At 46.9% G+C, this 6000-nt stretch overlaps 1 long non-coding RNA gene across 1 annotated transcript in view; it reads left to right on the top strand.

Annotated features, from left to right (window-relative positions):
* Window positions 1-6000, top strand: part of LOC135183570 (uncharacterized) — a 53735-nt gene continuing 47735 nt past the window's right edge. The window contains exon 1 of the long non-coding RNA XR_010305609.1: window positions 1-222. This is a non-coding gene — a long non-coding RNA (uncharacterized LOC135183570). The remainder of the gene's footprint in view (window positions 223-6000) is intronic.

The raw sequence follows: 6000 nt of genomic DNA, 5'->3' as shown, positions 1-6000 counted from the left end.
AAAAGAACAAGATGCTGCAGCTTCCCAGCCTCGTGGGGGACACCCAAGCTCCCACTGACATCCAGGGCTGTACACACACCTGCTGTGAAGCTGGGTGTGCTGTGGAAGGAGGTGTTCAGTTCCAGACAAAAGAGAAATGTTTCCTGCTGCTGCACCCACAGCCCTGCAACACCCTGCCACATGCTGGGCTTGCAAAACCCTAATGGTTTCTACTGCATCCAGGTAAGGATTTGGAAGCTCCAGGGAGAAGGCCAGAGGATAACCAAGGTCAGGTGAAGACAGCATAAGGCATCTGTTGTATTTATTTTGGTGAGTTTTAGCTACAGCCATATCTTGGTGCATCCAGGTCATCTTGGTGTGTCTAGGTCATCTTGGTGTGTCCAGGTCATCTTGGTGTGTCCAGGTCATCTTGGTGTGTCTAGGTCATCTTGGTGTGTCCAGATCATCTTGATGTGTCTAGGTCATCTTGGTGTGTCTAGGTCACCTTGGTGTGTCCAGATCACCTTGGTGTGTCCAGATCATCTTGGTGTGTCCAGATCACCTTGGTGTGTCCAGATCTTGGTTCAGATTCTGCATCTCCATTGGCAGCTCATCAAGGCAGCCCAAAGCAGCTTTAAACTCTCCATGGTGAATTTATCTCAGACTGTCCAGTGCTGCTGGTGGTTTTTGTGAGTCTCTTACTGTAAAGTGACAGACACACATGATCAACAAGAGACACATCCAGCACATTGTGCTCACATCATGTGCTTGCAGGGAGAGCAGAGGAGACAATCCTGATTGATGCCAGTGGGTGAAAAGGAGGGGTCATGCCTGTAGAGCCATGTAAAATGATGCATTGCCCTCCTGAGACAGCTAATAAGAGTGTGTAACCCAGCTGTGCCAGCTGCAGTGTTAACTGCTGCCCACTGCTCTGTGTTAGGGCTCACTGGTTGTCTTGGCTGTTTGCTCTGGAGCGGTGGAGCTGCTGCTGACAGCCCAAACGACTTGCAAATAGTGGCTGTTGAGGCCCCTGGTGCATCGGGTAGTGGTTCTGCAATCAGCCCCTGCTGTGTTTGCTGGGCTCCTGTCTCACCGTTTCCTCCTGGCAGGCTTTCTGCCACTGAGCTGTCCCTGCCATGACCTGGGATAGTTTGTGTATGTACTCTGCATCGATACTTAAAGGAGCTGGGGTAGAGTTCACTTTGACTCCTTGTGGCACTGCATGGGGAAGCCTGTAAAGAAACCTGCAAGCGTCACCTATAATCGTTTCATTTCAGGTGTTCTTGTCCAGCTAAGGCAAGCAGTGAGGTTCTTGGCATTTACACTGTAAAGCCTCTGGGTTGGGTTGGGTTTTTTTGACCTTTTCCTTCTTTTCTTTTAATAAGTGAATAGGAAAAAGTCAAGTTACAAGAGTGAGTAAGAAAAGAAAAGCACTGATTTGCTTGCAGTGGATTTGGTTACTTTGCAGTGATTGTTTGCTTTCAGTTTGCAGTTCTGTTTGTTTCTTCTCACAGGCTGAAGGGGAGAGGTGAGGGAGAGGGAGGTGTTGCTGTTACTGTGAGGGATGTAGTTTATCAAACAACTCTGCAGAGTTATAGGAAGTTTTGACTGAACTGTTTAGTTTGTTCAGCATTTCAAAGGCTGGACTTGTGTAGGTCACTGAGTCAGTGATGTAAAATCAGACCGATGCCCACTGGGAGACTCAAGTAATGAAAGATAAATGGACTTCAAAAGACAACTGAGTACAGCCCTCTGCATACCAACTTTTTATGTCATCTCATCTGCTCTTCTACAAGAGCAGTCCATGCACATGGTGACCTACAAACATCAGTGTTCAGAAAATGGGTGATCAAGAACTGTGCAGCACCTTTAATTTAACTGAGGAAACAGGTATAAATGCCAGATGTCATTTACCTCTCTCTCTTTCTCTTTCCCTCTCTCCCCTTCCATGTTTTTGAAGACATTCTGTGATATCCTTGATATTTAAGCTGTAGGAAACTGTGTCAGTGCACACATATCTCCATGAAGTTAGTTGCTATGAAAAAGATGGTTCCTAAGGACTGGACATCAGTTCTTGGGCTGGTATTTCAGAAAAGACTTGCAACATTACCTCACAGAGTCATAGGATGCACTGGATTGACACTGACCTCTAGGGGTCATCTAGTTCCATCCCCATGCAATAAGCAGGGACATGCTCTCACAGCTCTACGTCCCAGGCCATCCCTGGGCAGTGGGGGAGGTTAGAATCACAGAATCAACCAGGTTGGAAGAGACCTCCAAGATCATCCAGGCCAACCTAGCACCCAGCCCTCCCCAGTCAACCAGACCATGGCACTAAGTGCCTCATCCAGGCTTTGTTTGAACACCTCCAGGGATGGTGACTCCACCACCTCCCTGGGCAGCCCATTCCAATGCCAATCACTCTCTCTGCCAACAACTTCCTCCTAACATCCAGCCTAGACTTCCCCTGACACAACTTGAGACAAGGGTCAGGATTGAAGTGGTGCTACAATGAATGTGAGCCAGAGCCTTGAACTTTCATTAGCTCAAGTGGGCAAAGCAATTACCCCTCTCTCTAAATGCTGTTTTGTGATTTCTGCAGCTGAATGTCAACAACAACAGTTTGAATGAATATTCTGTGGCTGCAATGCAAACAATCGTGAATGCTCCTCAATCTTTCTCTTCCCACTCCTTTCCCTCCTCAGTCTAAGCACAAACACTCATTTGAGGGCTAAAGATATACTCTCAATTCACTTCTGACATTCCTTTGTAGTTGCCTAGCAAAGGCTGAGTTGATGAGCTAGAGAGAAATTTGTGTAAGTCCTTGGTGAGACATTTTATGATGGGAAACAGACAGAAGTTGCAAATATTAGGATTTATCTCTGGAGTTTAGTTAACTGCAAGCCTGAATGTCTGTATAGTCTGTTGGGGCTTTGTCCCCCAACCTCAGTTTTCTGAGCCCCAGTGAAATGTCGTGGTCCTGAGGACTGTGGGGCTCCAACAGCAGTCATGCTGCTGTCCCAGCAGAGCTAACAAGGGGCCACTGTACGCCCTTGTTCAGAGGGAGGCGTCCCACCAGGGATGTGCCAGCTGCTCTTTCTGGCTTTCCCAAGCCTTTCCAAACACTTTTACACTCTGCTTCTTTCATTAATTGGATTATTTGGTTTTTAAGCTTGTTGCTGAGTAAGTCAAATTGACCCACGCCTGGTTAACAAAGCCTGAAATAATTGTGACTTAAGTTAAAGCAGTGCCAAAGGCAGAGACCAGCCACACAGACCAGGCTAGAATCTCAGTCCTGCTGAGTCTATTTAATCCTTGATTGGTTTATCCAGGCATCAAGGGAGGGCCTGAATAGCAGCCAGGGGCTGCAAGAGTGGCTGGAAAGCAGCCAGGAAGAAAGGCACCTGGGGATATTGATAGATAGGAGGCTGAAGATGAGGCAGCAGTGTGCCCAGGTGGCCAAGAGAGCCAATGGCATCCAGGCCTGCATCAGGAACAGTGTGGCCAGTAGGACAAGGGAGGTTATTCTGCCCCTGTACTCAGCACTGGTCAGGCCACATCTTGAGTGCTGTGTCCCGTTCTGGGCCCCTCAATTCAAGAGAGATGTTGAGGTGCTGGAAGGTGTCCAGAGAAGGGCAACAAAGCTGGTGAGGGGCCTGGAACACAAACCCTATGAGGAGAGGCTGAGGGAGCTGGGGGTGTTTAGCCTGGAGAAGAGGAGGCTCAGGGGGGACCTCATTGCTGTCTACAACTACCTGAAGGGAGGCTGTAGCCAGGTGGGGGTTGGTCTGTTCTCCAGACAACCAGCAATAGAACAAGGGGACACAGTCTCAAGTTGTGCTGGGGTAGGTATAGGCTGGATGTTAGGAGGAAGTTGTTGCCAGAGAGAGTGATTGCCATTGGAATGGGCTGCCCAGGGAGGTGGTGGAGTCACCATCCCTGGAGATGTTGAAGCAAAGCCTGGATGAGGCACTTAGTGCCATGGTCTGGTTGACTGGCTAGGGCTGGGTGCTAGGTTGGCCTGGATGATCTTGGAGGTCTCTTCCAACCTGGCTGATTCTATGATTCTATGAAAACCATTAGACACTGCAGGCACCTTCACTTTAGTCTGCAGAGTTCTTGAAGTGCTTGAAGAAACCCTTTGCATTGTTTTTGATGTACTGAGAAGGCTGAAACTCCAAGCTTGCAGCAATTTGAGGGCTAGGCAGAGGACACAGAACATTGCAGGAGAACCTGTTTTTTCAGGCTGCTTTATCTCCAGGATAGTTGTAAATACATAGTACTTTTATCCACCTTTTCCATTATTGCCCAGGATGAGGACATTCATCAGGGTAGCAGGAGAATGATCTTCTTGCCCAGCCCTACCCTTGGGAAAGTATTTTGTTTCTCTCTCCTGAGGACAGTGCCAAACTACAGGACCTGCTTGGATGGTCACACTCTGTATCTCTTCTCTTGTCAGTCTGTGATGGTTTGGGTGTTCCCCACACACACACTTTGGAAATCACCCAGATTAGACTCAGCCAGCTCTGGAAATTGAATGAAGCTTATATTTACAGCTGGCACAATATACAAGCAGATATTTACAGCAGATACAGTTATAGACAGAAATAGACAAGGGAAAAGGTAATACAGAAACACAGCAGCCCTCCCAGAAACCTGAGTCCCCAGGAGGGGCTCCCAACCACCCCTTCACCTTCCCCCTACCCCTCTCAACCTCACCCCAATCCCAAGGAAGGGAGGTTGAACCAGAGGGTTAGGAAGCAAAGTGGATTAGAAAAGAAACGGCAGAGAGGGTGAGGTTAGAAAGATGCAGCTCGGAGCTTGCCAGCAGCAGAAGTGAGACTGGTTAATCTGTGTTTTGCTTTCTGTTCTTATACATCTCAGCAAGCCTATGAGTGAAGCAGACATCACCATTGCTTTCCTTTCACAGCCTGTAATCTAGTCCTTCTCACCAAAACATTCTAGCCTGCTTCAAACTAGCACACAGTCTGTGCAGCAAAGAATGAAAGATTACAGCCCTGGAGGGAGAGCCTGCAAAGAGGTGCAAGCCTGAGGAACTCTCAATGTAATGAAGTCACTGTCTTGATGGGTGGTGGAGGGGAATTTCCTCTTGTTTGGTCTCTGCTACAAGGAGAGTGTATCTTTTTTACACGAGTTGTTAGATAGAAAGGCACAATAGCACTGAGAACAGGGACTGGACTGCATTAAGCTATCCCACTCTCTCTGACTACACACTGAAGTTATTCATACTCCCTTGAGCAATGTAAAAGCTATTAAGAAATGTCACTGTGCTCTTCAATGTGCTGACACCCTAAAATATTCCTGTCTTGTCAAAAATGCCACCAGGGAAAATGTGGGCCCCAGCTTGTTTTTACAGAAGTGAACAAATGATCACTACACCTTTTTTTTTTTAGCCAGAAGAGGCTATTTTTAAATGTGAAAGTTGAACAGATATAATCCTGGGTTATCTTGGCTGTTTGAACCCAAGTGAAAGGGCTGTGCCAGTGATAACCCTCCTGCAAGGCCAAGTTGCACATGTGAGTACTAATCACTGCACTTTATGGCTAATATCATATCATATCATATCATAGTATCATCAGGGTTGGAAGAGACCTAATTGCTGCAGTGGTTGTGGTATAGCTCTGATCTGTTGATGATTATGAATAACACTGATACTAAGAAATAATCAAGTAAAGGCAGATGAGATTTTGATAGACAGGGGGAAAAATGCAGCCCTTAAGAGCTCACCTGTTGAGTTTATTAATCAATTGCTAATCAAAACACTTGGGGCATGTTTGGAAACGAATATGTTGAGCAGCTGAAGGTGTATTTTAAAGGCTGCCTCAAGGGCTCCAAGCTTTTTGCAGAAGGAATTTATTATGCTCAGGCATGTCATTTTTGATGGAGTGCTTTAATAATGTCAGAAGTGCTGTGAGTACAGAAATGGATCATGAACAGCTAGCAAGGTGTTTTTTGCCTAAGGTAAAACAGGGCTAACCTCTGTCTCCTAACCTGCTGGAA

Source organism: Pogoniulus pusillus, chromosome 18 (genome assembly GCF_015220805.1).
Source record: "Pogoniulus pusillus isolate bPogPus1 chromosome 18, bPogPus1.pri, whole genome shotgun sequence".
NCBI classification, from domain to species: domain Eukaryota; kingdom Metazoa; phylum Chordata; class Aves; order Piciformes; family Lybiidae; genus Pogoniulus; species Pogoniulus pusillus.
Note: the sequence above shows the minus strand (reverse complement) of the source record. Positions and strands in the feature narration are given on the sequence as shown.